Source organism: Lagenorhynchus albirostris, chromosome 18 (assembly GCF_949774975.1).
Source record: "Lagenorhynchus albirostris chromosome 18, mLagAlb1.1, whole genome shotgun sequence".
NCBI classification, from domain to species: Eukaryota; Metazoa; Chordata; class Mammalia; order Artiodactyla; family Delphinidae; genus Lagenorhynchus; species Lagenorhynchus albirostris.
This window is the reverse complement of record NC_083112.1, coordinates 34589587-34605171: the sequence shown is the minus strand read 5'-3', so window position 1 is coordinate 34605171 and position 15585 is coordinate 34589587. Positions and strand designations below refer to the sequence as shown.

The window sequence follows — 15585 nt, the reverse complement described above, 5'->3', positions numbered from 1 at the left end:
AGAATCAGGACAATGTTATAGCAGAGAATATACGAAATGCCAGTAAATTTGAACATTTATGTAAAGTGGACAATTTCCTAGCTCCTAAAGTTTACCAAAACTGACACAAGAGGAAATTTATAGCTGGAGTTCTTTCACCAGTAAAGGAATTAAGTCAATAGTTTACAATCTTTTACCAAGAAAATAACAGACCCACCCAGATCATTTGGGAGGTGAATTCTATCAAACTTCTATTAAACAGATAACATCAATATTAACAAAGAAAAACTTCTAGAGAGTAGCAAAGGAAGAATGCTCCTTTATTCATCTTATGAAGTCTATATAATCCTAATACTGAAAATAGATTAAGACTCTAAGGAAAAAGAAATTTACAGGTCAAATTTACTTGTAAATATAAAAGCAAAAATTTTAAACTATGATATTAGCTACTCAAGTTCACTAGAGTAAGAAAAAGCATGAGCAAGTTAGGTCATCCAATGAATGAAAAGGTAGTTAAATGTCAAGAATATATATCAATAGATTGCAAACACCACATTTTCTTTCTTTCATCTGTCTCTTTAAAAAATTGATAAATACTTATATTGATCTCTCTTGTACTAGGCACTGTGCTAAGTCACTTACATATTTACTCCTTTAAACCTTCTATCATCCCTGGGGAAAACTTCTGTTTTGCTTCCATTTCTTATCTAAGACTCTAACCCCCAGGAAAGTGAAGCAACATTTGTAAGTTTTTGTGGATGGTCAGTGATGGGACCAGTACAGGAACATCCAAAGTCTGTGCTTGGAAACAGTGCCACATGTTGACACTCACATTACAGATGAAAGGAAGCATGCACTTACCATATAGATTAAATCTCACATTACACGTTAAAGGAAAGGAACCATGCACTTACATTATAGATTAATACCCACATAGCAGGTTAAACGAAAAAGAAACATGTGCTTCTCTCAAAAGTTGTAAAGAAAGCATATCCATTTCTAAATATATTTCCCAATTTCTTTTGCTTGTTTTCTCACCTTTGTAGTGCATGAGGAAAATTTTAATTCTTATATAATTAAATGTATCCTTTTTTCTTTGTATCTTAGAAAGGTGTTCCTCATGAATACTTTATTTCAAGTCTACCAGGTTTCTGATACTTTTACAGTTTCATTATTTTTAAACTTTTAACTAATTTCTGTATCTAGAATTTAGTAATGATAGCCATATTTTCCCACTTTGGTTGAATAATTTTTGCTACTGATCCAAAATGTGAATTTTATTTTAATCTCAATTCCCTTATGCTCTTGCATCTAGTTTTAAGATGCTTCCTATTCCACTGGTTGTTTTGTCTATCTAAAACAAAATGCTACCTTAATTATAATGTAAATATAATATAATAAATATAATTAGTAAACATAATACAATATATAATAAATAGCATAATATAAAATAACAAAATATAATTTACCATATAACAAGGTCCAAGGAAAGCAAAACTATATAATCACTTGAAATATACCCCAAAGATATTTTATAAAATTCAATATTCATTAGTAATTTAAAAGAAAGAGTAAAATAGGGATTGATGAATGCTTCCAAAATAAGAAGAAATTATATGTCTAAAAAAGAAAGAGGTAAATGATAAACTTTAGTAACACTGGCAATAAATGCAGGACAAGATGAAGATGCCTGATATAATCTTAAAGGAAAAGTATTATGTAACATTGTTTTTGCAGCACTGATGAGTTCAATGAAAAGAGAATCTCATACAAAAGAGTATCTCGTTCTTCTTAATGTCTGTACACTTGTCCGTTGCATGAACATAACAGCTTATTTAACCAATATGTTACTGATCTGCATTTGGATTTCTAGGTTTTCATGGAATTTTATTATGCACAATTGTTACAAACTCTAGGACTTCCTCTTATGTTTATATCTTTTGAAAGAAACAATATCTCCACAGATGATTTATCTGTGCTGGCTGCTAGCTGACTTTGGGTACTTCTCAGTTCTTCCTTTTACCTTCCTAGTCAATATGAAAATGGAAGAGAAGAAGGTTTCCTGTTTAGAGACAGTAAAAATAGATCTTGGTGATAAAGTCTTGGTGGTAAAGGCTAAAAGTATCAACCCAGAACAAATGTTTTTCCAGCTGTAACTATGTGTGATTCCCTTGGCTTGATTCAGTAGAGGATGTAAGACAAGACTATAGAATCTGCCATCGAAGTGCTTCCAGTAAGATGAGCTAAGTCAAGTATGGTGGCATATCTAATTCAAGACAAAATATAATGTCTCCTTTTCTCTCCTAGCAAAACTTTGTGGAGTGAATGTAGAAGTCACTGTATGCTTTTAATTAAAGGAACACAATAAATCTTGTATTGGAAGGTGAGTATTCTGGTCTCTTTGTGGAGATGAATTGGAAATTGTCTAGAATAAGGAAAATTAGGTTAACCAAAGTTAAACTCATAAATAATTGAGCATTAATTAAATATCTGTGGTCTATGTTTCTCTTTGATCATAATTTCTCCCAATTTATAGACCTCTTTGATACTTCATTAATCCTTGTCAAAGATGCAGTTAACAATGATTATTACTGTGTATTAGGTTTTGCCTGGGCCCTGAAGAAACTATGCTAAATTACCAGCTATGATTGTCACTTGATTTCCTCACAGAGAACAATCAGAACTCCTTGTCTTAAGTGGCTTGGAATGTGAAACTAGTTAGTCTCTTAGATATTGTTAGAGGACCCTACAGAGCCCATTGGTGAAAGTTTAGAAAACATTGGGCTTCTTAAAATTGATTCTTGTAGTGCTTTAGGAAAGATCACTGAACCAAAAGGATAACGATGTTTCTGGTTCTGTTGTTAGCGTTCTCCATGGAAACATTGCTGAAGCTTCTGGACTCAATTTCCTTTCCCATGTGTGAATGTCACTGAAAATATCCAACTCCATTCTATCCCCATATAACTTAAGAAACTAAGCAAAATGAAGACTCAAAATGCATTTCAAATAATGAAGTTACAATGTAGAATGGAACTGGGAAAATGTCTGGTTTAAATTCTGGAAAGTACCAACTATACTATTCTGGATAAGTTGCTTAATCTTGCTTAGTCTAATTTGATGCCCATCTCACAGGATGTTATGATGATTTATTTAATATCTTTGTATAACGTACAGTGTTATGTAATTTCTTCTAGTTTTTCTTGAGTAAATTCATATCCTTAAGCAACTCACTGTAAACAGTAGTTACTTACTTACTTAAATTACTCTTATCTTCTATTATCAGCTGAATTGTGTCCTGCTCAAGTTAATATGTGGAAGTCTTAACCCCCAATATCTCGTAATATGACTGTATTTGGAGATAAGGCCCTTAAATAGATAATTGAGGTCAAATGAGGTCAAATGAGTGGACTCTAATCCAATATGACTGGCGTCCTTATAAAAAGAAAATATTAGGACACAGACATGCACAGAGAGAAGATCATGTGAAGACAAAAGGAAAACATGGCTTCTACAAACCAAGAAGAGATACCTCGGAAGAAATCAATCCTGTTGACACCTTATCTCAGATTTCTAGCCTCTAGACCTGTGAGTGAGTAAATTTCTGTTGTTCAACCTCTTCAGTATCTGGTACTTTGTCATGGCAGCTCTAGGAAACTAATACAACTTTTTATGACCTCCTTGTCTCAAGTTGAAAGTTCAATATTTGGCATCATAGCTAGGAAACAAAAATATCATCTAGATTCCTGTTGTAGTCTTTCTTCCCCATTCTCATTGCTAGTAATTTCCATATTTGGGTTTGTTTTCTGTATCTTGTAAATAGAGCATTACACTCATTTCTAGTCTTACTGCTAATATACAATAAATGTGCAGATACCGAATAGATTTTAGAGAAGTGCAACATATAGTTGGTACATGTGTGTATGTGTGTGTATTCATATAGTTTATACTTTTTCTCTATTTTCTTCCTTTGGTGTGAGCTAAGATTCTCTGCTTTTGTGACTAGTACTCCTGAATATTAATCCCTGAATTTAATTCAGCAAAAATTGTCCAAAAAAATAATAATATGGGGAAAGAGAGAGTGATAGAGGGAGAAGAACAAACAATCAGGCAAGGGCAGTACTGTGAATTATTAGGTTCTTATTAATAAGATTATGCTAGTCTAGAGGAAATGACCGTAAATATCATCAGTGAGCCCAGTTGGTCTTTATTGACTGCTAGACACATCCCTGAGTTCTGTTCTTAGTCTCCAACTGTATGATTACTACTGTCTGGAAGTATTATTTGGACAACTAAAGTCACTTAATGGAAAAGGAATATGTCTTTAGAGAATCAACAGTAATTTTTCTATCTGATTAAAAAGCAATGTTGACTGTCTGGAAACCTCAGTCATATTTGTAAGCAGGAAAGCATTGGCTATTAAAAGTGGATGATGTAAAGAAATGAGCAGAAACTTTGGCGATAGGTATACCTGGATTTAATTCTCACTTCTACCACTTGGCAGCTCGATAGCCTTAGGCAAGTTTCATACCTCCCTAAAATTCACTTAATTCAGTCTGTAAAATGGCATAATAACTTATTATAGCATCCTTTTAGGAATTTTAAATCAGTTATTGAAATAAAAGTACACAATATATAGACAAGTATGGATTCCTCAATAGGTGTTTGACCTTTCATTTCTCCAGTATCCCACCTGCATCGAATAAAGAAAAATACTTTTTAAAATTTACGAATATTTCATTGTTCTACAGTTAAAGCCATAAAAATAAAAATAATCAAATGGCCTACTATCATACCATTAGAAGAACCAAAAAAAAGGTGTTCGTGAGAGTTCTAAATTAGAATACAAGTTTTCATTAGGCACCTGTTTATGTATGCTATTCTGCTCTTTGCAATAAATAATTAAATTTAAAAGACTTAATTCCTCACTTTTAAGACTTTATTAGTTTACAAATTACATATCGACCTATGCTAAATTTTATACCAACCCATGCTAATGAATTCAGTACAGAAAACAAAAAACACTGCAGTCAAGCAAACTACACACACACACACACACACACACACACACACACACACACACACACACACACACACACACATTAGATGCATTTATATCCTACCGTGTCTCATAAAGAAGTGTGGTAACTCACTGGAATACAGACAATCAAATATAATGGCAAAAGCACTTAATATAAACAGGGCCAAGGAAACATAGACAGAAGATGAAGAAAAGATGAGGGAAATGTGAACAGGAGGAAGTGTAATTAATCGAGTTATATGTTTTGACCTTAAGATTCTCTGTGTGGGGAGTTCCCTGGTGGCACAGTGGTTGGGAATCCACCTGTCAGTGCAGGGGACGTGGATTTGAGCCCTGGTCCGGGAAGATCCCACATGCCACGGAGCAACTAAGCCCGTGTGCCACAACTACTGAGTCTGTGCTCTAGGGCCCATGAGCCACAACTACTGAAGCCCGCGTGTCACAACTACTGAAGCCCCAGCGCCTAGAGCCCATGCTCCACAACAAGAGAAGCCACAGCAATGAGGAGCCCGCACACCACAACGAAGAGTAGCCCCCGCTCGCCCCAACTAGAGAAAGCCCATGTGCAGCAACAAAGACCCAACACAGCCAAAAATAAATAATAAATAAATTTATTTTAAAAAAAAGATTCTCTGTGGATAAAACAACATGTAAATAATTGGTTACAAAGCCACATTATTTGAAGGTGCCAGACTGCACATTAACAGTCTGACACAAAGGGACAGCACAGGAAAACTATTCAAAGATAAAGATTTTTAAATCTTTAGAGCAAGTATAATGAGCTCGACACACATTTCAACACTCCACGTGTTAATCACATGTTCAAAGTATGTCTCAAAGTCATTGGAAATAGTTGCTGTCTCTGTCCCTGATATGTAAAACTGATCTGTGAGGTGTAAAACTCAGGAGATATTGATATTCACTTTTTGGCAACTGAACAGGAAACAAAGTTGTTTTGCAGTGATAATAAAGAATGAAGTAAATGCAAAAGGATACAAAAGACAAAGTACTGAGGGAATGTATTAACAAAAGGAATCAAACTAAATTCTGGTGACCTGGGGCCTATGATTGTACACACTCCATGGAAATACCCCAGCCTAAATACTGGCATAGGAGGAAGGGTACTGCGAAACCCATCACAGTATAATCCTTTTAAATGTCCCTTTCAAGGTTGGCTCCACTCAACATGAGTATAGGAAATCTTCCCATCAGGCAGAAACACTGGCTGCCCAATGATTGACCAAGAAATTAACGCACTAATGAATAAATGATGCTAATTTATTTCTATCCCTGACAACGGGAAACAACACACACTCTGTGTTAGTGGTATGTCCTCTTTCCCACTTTTCTAAATGGTAAAATATGTTTTTCCATTCTTTGCTTTATATCATGTGTGGCAGGCATGATGGGAAATGGCTACCAATGGTTCTGTTACTGATTTCTACCTTCATTTCACTGTGGCTAAAGAAGATACTTTGTATGATTTCAATTTCTTAAAAATGTATTGGTACTTGTATCGTGGCCTAACTTATGGTCTTTCCTGGAGAATGTTCCATGTGTACTTGAGAAAAATGTGTATTCTGCTGTTGTTGAGTGGAGTGATCTATATATGGCTGTTAGGTTTAGTTGGTTAAATGTGTTATTCAGTCCCCCTACCTCTCTACTGATCTTCTGTCTAGATGTGTTATCCATTATTGAAAGCAAGGTATTGATCTCCAACTGTTATTTTAGAACTATCTATTTCTTCCTTCAATTCTGTCATGTTTGCTTCACATATTTCAGGGTTGTTTGGTACATATATGTTTATAGTTGTTATATCTTCTTGATAGATTGAACTTGTTATCAACATATAGTGGCCTTCTTTTCCTCTTGTGATAGTTTTTGATTTAAAGTTTATTTTGTGTGATATTAAAGTAGCCATCCCAGATCTATCTTCCTTCCTTCCTTCCTTCCTTCCTTCCTTCCTTTCTTTTTCTCTCTCTCTTTCTTTCTTTTTTTTTTTTTAACTATTTGCATGGGATATTTTATTCTATGCTTTAACTTTCAACCAACTTGTGTCTTTTGAAATCAAGTGAGTTTTTTGCGGACAGCATATACTTGGATTATGGTTCTTTTTAAACTCCATTCTGCCAATGTTTATCTTTTTATTGGAGAGCTTAATCCACTTACTTTTTCAAAAATTACTGATGAGGAAGAACTTAATTCTGTCTGTTTCCTGCTTGTTTTCTGTATGTCTTATGCATTTCTTGCCCCTCATGTACTGCATTACTGACTTCTTCTGTGGTTAGCCGATTTTCTTGTAGTGAACTCTTGATTCCCTTTTGATTTCTTTTTGCTTATAGTCTATTGATGTGTTCTTTGTGGTTATCAAGAAGATTACATTTACCATTCTAAAGTTAAAACAATATAATTTGAATTGAAACCAACTTCAGTAGCACACAGAAATTCTGTTCCTCTACAGTTCCATTCCTCCTCTTTACATTATTGTCACAAATTACACCTTTATACTTTGTGAGCCCAATAACATGGATTTATGATTATTTTATGCATTTGTTTTTACAATCATGTAAGAAATAAAAAGTAGAGTTACAAGCCAATAACACAATACTGGCTTTAGTATTTGCCCATGTATTTATCTTTACTGGAGATTTCTATTTCTTTATACAGCTTCGAGTTGCTGTCTAGTGTCCTTTCATTTCAACCTGAAGGTTCAGTTTAGCATTTCTCATAGGGCAGTGGTAGGAAGTTGTAAAACAAACGCCCTCAGCCTTTGTTCATCTGGGAATGTATTAATTTCTCCCTAAGTTTTGAAACCAGTTTGGCCAAATATAGAATTCTTGGTGGACAGTTTTTTCTTTCAGCACTTTAAATATGTCTGGCCTCTTGCTTCCGTGGTTTCAGATAGGAAATTAGCTATTAATCTTTTTGAGGATCCCTACTTTGTAACAAATTTCTTTTTTCTTTCTCCTTTGGCTTCTGAGAGTTTGATTATACTGTTTCTTGTTGTGGGGTTATTTGAGTTTCTCTTAGTCCTGAAATCAGCCAAAGATTTACAGCAACCAAACACATACTGAACCAGGGAAGAGGCAATTTGAAAATGGCAGGAAAGCTCTGTGGCATTTTTACTTGCCCTTGCCCCATCCACTGTTAGTGTAGTGATGGTCTTAAAGTGGTGGAGTCTTAATGCAGTGATAGTCTTAAAGTAGCAGCAGACCATTCCTAGTATGGGACCCTCAATCCTGCTTCAGGAGGGAGCAGAAGAGACTGTACACTCAGATTATTATGTGTATCTGTTCTAACCTGTCTGGGAGCTACCTGAAGGACTGACACAAGATGCTTATCTCTGTCTTAGCTAACTTGGAACACAGTCTGGAAAAGCAGCGGTCATTGCTCAAAAAAAGTGCAAGGTGAACTAACAAAGCACAGATGGCTGGGGCAGAAGACTGTGCATTGAAATACAATAGACCACATAAGATGCAGGAGCAAAAGTTGGGGGAGATTCTTTGGGAAATTAGAACATTCAAAAAGTACACGTGTCCAGAGAAATTAAGAAGGCCACATGCATACTCAAGATAAGATGCATGTTCTGAAAACACCAGAGGAGTCTCTAAGTTTTTACCATGGGCTGAGCCCTGAACTCAATTCAGGTCAGCTAAATCTTGAAGGAGTGATCCAGCAATCTGCACACTGGGGAGAGGTGTGTGGTTTTGAGTGTGCATGTGGATGTGCTTGTGTATATTTGTTTTTGTTTGTTTTAGGTGCAGGAATTCAAGGAAATCTCTGTCAAAACATTAGCTAAACATGAACTAAAGGAACAGAGACTTCAGTGCCTACATACGATAAGGAATACAGTCATTGCAAAAATAGTTTGGAAAGGTCCCTAAACAAACAGACTACTACAGCCTTCAACAATCAAAAGCCCAGAAAACCCTGGGAAAGTGGGAGAATTTGATTTCCATAGACACCACATTATAATATTTGAAAGCCAAATTTTCAACCAAAAATATCACAAGGTATACAAAGACATGAAAAAGTATGGGCCATTTAAGAAAACAAATTAATTGATGAAACCATCCCTAAGGAAGCCCAGACTTTTCTCCATTGCATATTCTTGCCTCCTTTGTCATAGATTCATTGACCATAAGTGCATAGGTTTCTTTCTGGGCTCTCTATTCTGTTCCAGTGATTGATGTTTTTGTGCCAATACCATACTGTTTTGATTACTGTAGTTTTGTAGCACAGTCTGAAGCCAGGGAGCATGATTCCTCCAGTTGTGTTCTTCTTTCTCAAGATTGTTTTAGCTATTCAGGATCTTTTGTGTTTCCATACAAACTTTAAAATTATTTGTTCTAGGTCTGTGGAAAATGCCCTTGATATGTTGATATAGACTGCATTGAATCCGTAGATTTCCTTGGGTATGATGGTCATTTTAACAATATTAATTCTTCCAATCCGTGACCATGGTATACCTTTCCAGCTGTTTGTGTCATCTTTAATATCTTTTATCAGTGTCGTATAGTTTCCTGGGTACAGGTCTTTTACCTCCTTAGGCAGGTTTATTCTTAGGTATTTTATTCTTTTTTATGCGATTTTAAATGGGATTGTTTCCTTAATTTCTCTTTCTGGTAGTTAACTGTTAGTGTATAGAAATACAATAGATTTCTATATATAAATTTTGTATCCTGCAAATTTACCAAGTTCATTTTTGGGCTCTAATAGTTTTTTGTTGGTGTCTTTCAGATTTTCTATGTATCATGACATCTGCAAACAGTGACAGTTTTACTTTTTCCTTTCCATTTTGGAGTCCTTTTATTTATTTGCTTTTTCTTGTCTGATTGCTGTGGCTAGGACTTCCAAAACTACGTTGAATAAAAGTGGTGAGAGTGGGCATCCTTGTCTTGTTCCTGATCTTAGGGGAAATGCTTTCAGCTTTTCACCATTGAGTATGTTAGCTATGTGCTTGTCATATATGGCCTTTATTATGTTGAGGTATGTTCCCTCTGTGCCCACTTTCTGGAGAGTTTTTACCATGAATGGATATTGAATTTTTTTTCAAAAGCTTTTTCTGCATCTATTGAGATGATCATACAGTTTTTAGTCTTCAGTTTATTACTGTGATGATAAGAGACCTAAGACAGCTACAGAGGCTAAGTGACCTTTCCTTCCCTGAATGGGTAAGTATCCTTGTTCTGCCTTCTAATTGAGTTAGTATCTGAGTAAAGAACTGCCAGGTGTCATTTAGTTCACAATACACTGCTGTGGCAACGTAGAAATGAATTTGCCTAAGTCATTTGGCTTTTCTAAATTATAGTAAATGAATATACTGAATGAATACTTCAACTTAAGGAAATGTTCTTAAAAATATATTAATGTAGGCACTTCAGTGGAGAATTGAAAACAAAACAAAAAATTCAGGTAAAGGGTTGAAATAAAAGTACACTCAATTGTATCCAGTTTCCTCTTGTAAATCTCTCTTTTTAATTTGAGTGGACAGTCACTTGAGAATATCTGACTTGGGGCTAAGGAAATCTAAGCCTTCTTGGCCACACTGTATTCTCTTATGTCATTTAATAAAGACACCAGTTGTGTTGCTGAAAAAATAGTGGGAAAAGTCAATCTCTCACATCCAAAGGGCGGCTCTTGAAAATATGTGGATTGTTGTAGTTATTTTGCTCTTCTGGCCTCAGAAGTTCTAATCTTAACCTTAGCCCATCATGGAGAGAGACATTTTAAACGAATTCCCACATTACTCATTATGTGACTGTTGAATAAGAGAAACCCAGCTCTTTTCCTGTGCTTTCAGCCAGTTATCTTCTTCAAAAATTTGTTTGGATTGTTATACCTTAATCTTGCCTGGCAAGGGACTTATGGGAAGGTTCTTATTATTTGAAAGTTTGGTGCCAGTATATCTGCAAAGAAAGAAGAAAGTAAAGAAGGAAGGTTGTATTTATCAAACATCCCAGTAGTGAAGGTGTGTGAAATCAACTTTTGAAAAAGTTAATCTGTCAGAGTTTAGCCATATTATTACATTTTATTTTATTCATTGAAAATAAATAATTATCAATGAATCCTTTCTAGATTTTCTAGTTTTCCAAAGTTCCCTGTCTTCACATTCTAAGAGGAAAAATGGTATTTTAAGTCACTGTTCTCCACCTTATATTATTTATAATCACTCCTCATGACCTCTTCCTTCAAAGAAACGTGATCCTGAGAAGTGTCCTTTGTTTGTCTTTGTGGAATAAGTGATGGGATGCATCCTGGAGACCTGTGAGATGTTTAAATTGTGGTATAATAAAACTAGGATGGAGAGTTCTGGAAAGATCTGGAAAGATGGCTGGCAGAGTGTGGCCAGATGTGGGAGAAGAGAGACGTACAGAGAGAGGGAGAGGAAATTTTCAGAGGGAGAAAATTAAATAAGTTTTGTTGTGTGGTGTGGGATGCAAGCCTTTCTCTCCCCCTTTCCTTCACAATCTCTTTGTTAAAGACTCTTTTTCATTATTTTTACTAAGATAGGATTTGCCGTTTTGTTTGGATACTGAGAATGGACCCATGGGAACAGTTACATTTGGGTTATCTCTGACTATACTTAATGAAGAACATAAATATTGGCCACACTATCTATGCACATGCTATCACCATGCCTTTTTTGTTCTCTGTTCATATATCTAAGTCCTCTTCTTTCTTTAAGGTCAATCTCAAATCTCATCTGAAATGTACATTTATTGATAGATTCAACCCATAATGAACTGTCCCTTCTTTGTCTTCCTTAGGCTCTGATTATTTATAAAAACTCATTTTTGAACTTAGAAACTGGCCAATATGATATATTAGTTATTTCAACAACGTATGTTATATCCTCAACACAGTTAATAAGCTTTTGCGGGGCCGGGATCATACATTCTGTAATTTTTCTCAGTACTTACACTTACTTTGATAAAAAGCGCATTCATTCATCTAAACATCATTTATTGAGTGTTAATTAAATGTCTCAACTCAGTAAATATTGTTTGAATAAATGCATGCATGAATGAGGGAGTATGCAATAGGTAGCCTAATGTACCGCCCAATGTGAAAAAAACAAAAACATAAACACAAAAGCAAGCCAAAAAGTGGACCAGGACTTCCTGTAAAATATTCTGCTTTTTGTTGGATGATGCCATGAAAATAAAGATGCTCCTGAAAGGTCTTAATAGCTGACCTAGAATAGTAAACAATTGAAATTCTCTCAGGCTTATTCAACCCTATCACTGGACACATTTATACCTCTCAGGAATGTTATTAAAAGAAGAGATTAATAAAACTTTTGTAGATGAGTTGATAAATCTCTAACTATTTAAATCTTCATTTCCTCCTAGGTTTTCTCTATTTTCGGTTTCCAAAAGATTTCAATAAACCACAGGATAATTAAAAATTAGACATTATCTTTCTTACCTTCACGTTTTTTGATGATAAACACCTTTTTATTGTCTCCATAGTGCTGCCCAATTTCCACCAGTACAGTTATTAAGTGAATTTTGCTCTGGATGGTGGGATATAAGATGTAAATGAATTGTTTGTATATGTTTTAGAATTCTTCAAAAGGGCCTGGCCATGGAAGTGCATTGAATATTACTTAAATAACTAAAGTAACTTCCTCAGAATTATTATTCTATTCTGGTTAGGATACTATCTGCTGTGGTTTGTTAAAATTTCCCTTTAGAGTGGTTTTAATTTTGTTTTTGGTAGGGTCCTAGAATTTATTGCCACACCCATCCTGCATCTGTTTTTCTTTGAATTATTCTCCTTGCAGTTTCTGATTCATACAGGGCCTTACAGGTTAGTGACAACCTGGCCATCACAACTCTGGGAAGGACAGGCCTACTTTTCAGAGGTGTTGATGTTTTCTGTACCTGAAGGTTTTCAAGAGATACCAATCTTTCTCACCACCTCCCTTGGCCCTCTTAATGGACTAAGAAGTTCCTCAAGAAATTTCTGTAGGATATCTGTACTAACTTCTCAATATTGTTCCATCCTGAGTCTAAATTCCTGGCCTCAAGGTAATGTTAGATTTCTAGCTCCAGCCCCTATTTACATAAGGCCTATACTAAGGAACAGAACCCATAGACATCAGTCTGCTCTTATTTCTCTGGATTTAATTTCTCTGTTACTTTCTGAAACATGCAGTGTTCCTTTCTTTATTTTAATCTCAGCTATGTGCTTTTAATTTTTTCAAAATTGACCCAGAATTTACATGTGTCTCCAGTAAGAGTACATTAAATTGAGCTTAGTCTGCTATTCTACTGGCATATTTGAGATCCAGATAATTTGCTACTTAACTGGATTCAATTACCTATATATTTCAGGCATCTAAAACTCACCATGTTCCAAATTTCCCTCCTTATTGTTACTAATTTTCTTGGGAATCTGAATGACATTAAATGGAATAAAGTTAGCGAATGGCCCAGGAATGCCTGAAAGTTTGTTTGTCAGAGTGGCCAAGGAAAGTTAAGCAAGGAAGAAAACCAAATGAAAAACAGAATCACATTATTATGGCTGAGTTTACTCCCAAGATTCCATGCAGAGCTCTCTGTAGAGCTGGGTTGGGTTATAACTTATGCCAGAGCTCTGCGTGGGGCTGACACCATCTCATGCCAAGCTCTCAGTTCTGAGCTAACGTCCTCTCTAGTCCACTCTATGGAGTGGAAACTTTGGAGGAATGACCAATGTGTTCCACGGTGTAGGAAGAGGGAAATTGTGAACGTGACTTTCTAAATTGTGGAGGAAGTAACCACTGTAAATGTGCCTTGAACTATGTTGTTTAATTTGACCAGTCAGATCAATGACTTTCCCCTTGAATGAAATGCTGCTACGTATATGAGCAGAAAAACAAAACTGGTATAAGGAATAGATAGCTAGAGGGAAGCAGCCGCATAGCACAGGGAGATCAGCTTGGTGCTTTGTGACCACCTAGAGGGGTGGGATAGGGAGGGTGGGAGGGAGGGAGATGCAAGAGGGGAGAGATATGGGGACATATGTATATGTATAACTGATTTACTTTGTTATAAAGCAGAAACACACCATTGTAAAGCAATTCTACTCCAATAAAGATGTTAAAAAAAAACTGGTATAAGGAGATGGAGAGACTGGGAGTTTTATTTTCCCACCAATTAACTTTTCTGCTGACCATAACCTTCCCTTTGAGCCTCCTAGACCTTGGGGATGATCGCAACCCCTTGGGATGGGTGATGGCAACCCCATCTTCACTAGAACCTCTATAGTTAACTTTGATTTTTCCCACTCCGTCTATCCATCCCATGTATGCAGTCAGACATCTGATCTTGGACTTTTACTGACAAAATATGCTTGAATATAACCATTTCTTTTCACTCCCACTGCTACTGCTATTGTCACTGCCTTAACTAGGGCTTTATCTTTAAGTTCTTTATATAAATATATAAATATCTATATATAAATAAAATATACAAATAAATAAAATATAACATTCTGATGATTTTAAAGTATTTTATTGATAAAGACTTTTCCTGATAAAGATACACAATATCTTATATAAATATTTTTGTATTATCTGTTCTTTTCTTAGAATTTTAGTCATATGATTCTATCTCTTGGTATGTCTAGAACTTTTTGATTGAATGCTGGCTATTTTATTTGGCTTTTTTTTGTTTTTCTCAGTGGAAATGTTGTTTTGCTTCAAAATATTTTATTCTACCTGGAAGTAGCAAATCTTCAAATTACAATTTTTTAAATGCTTTCAAATATCAATACTATAGGTGTCACAAAATCTAGAAAAATGACATTTAAAAATTAACTACTGCCAGGTGTGTCTCTATAAAACTTTTCCCCCACTCTTTTATCTATATATTCTTTAACTGCCTCCTCATATGACAGTTTATCTATTTTAGAAATAAAATTTTAAGAAATAAACTTTGTAGTTTATAGACATAGATTTCTTTTAACATGGTTGATTAGAATTTGCTTTTAGTTATTAATAGTTTAGAAAAGTTTATTTCAGCTTCACAATTTATTATTGATAATGTCACATTAATTTTCATTGTTAACTTTAAGAAAACCTCTATAGATTACTTCCTCATAAATATTTACTATTATAAATGCATTACTGATTTCAGTACTGCTATAGGTTTGTGCATAACAGGAATTCTGATAAAATACTCATTCACACCATTCCATTACACACATTATTGATGGAATATTTTCTTTCTTTCTTTCTTTCTTTCTTTCTTTCTTTCTTTCTTTCTTTCTTTCTTTCTTTCTTTCTTTCTTTCTTTCTTTCTTCTTGGCTGTGTTGGGTCTTTGTTGCTGTGCACAGGCTTTCTCTAGTTGCAGCAAGTGGGGGCTACTCTTTGTTGTGGTGCGCAGGCTTCTCATTGCGGTGGCTTCTCTTGTTGCAGAGCACGGGGTCTAGGCACGCAGGCTTCAGTAGTTGTGGTTTGCAGGCTCAGTAGGTGTGGCTCACGGGCTCTAGAACACAGGCTCCGTAGTTGTGGCGCACGGGCTTAGTTGCTCCGCGGATGTGGGATCTTCCCGGACCAGGACTCGAACCCGTGTCC

The 15585-nt window shown here is 35.4% G+C and overlaps 1 long non-coding RNA gene and 1 pseudogene across 1 annotated transcript; both read left to right on the top strand.

Annotated features, from left to right (window-relative positions):
* The window catches only part of LOC132508705 (centrosomal protein of 78 kDa-like), a 99284-nt pseudogene that overhangs the window by 17493 nt on the left and 66206 nt on the right, over positions 1-15585 (top strand).
* On the top strand, positions 2286-3666 carry LOC132508821 (uncharacterized). Its single transcript, XR_009536784.1, has 2 exons — positions 2286-2362; positions 2845-3666. It is a non-coding gene; the product is annotated as an uncharacterized LOC132508821 (long non-coding RNA).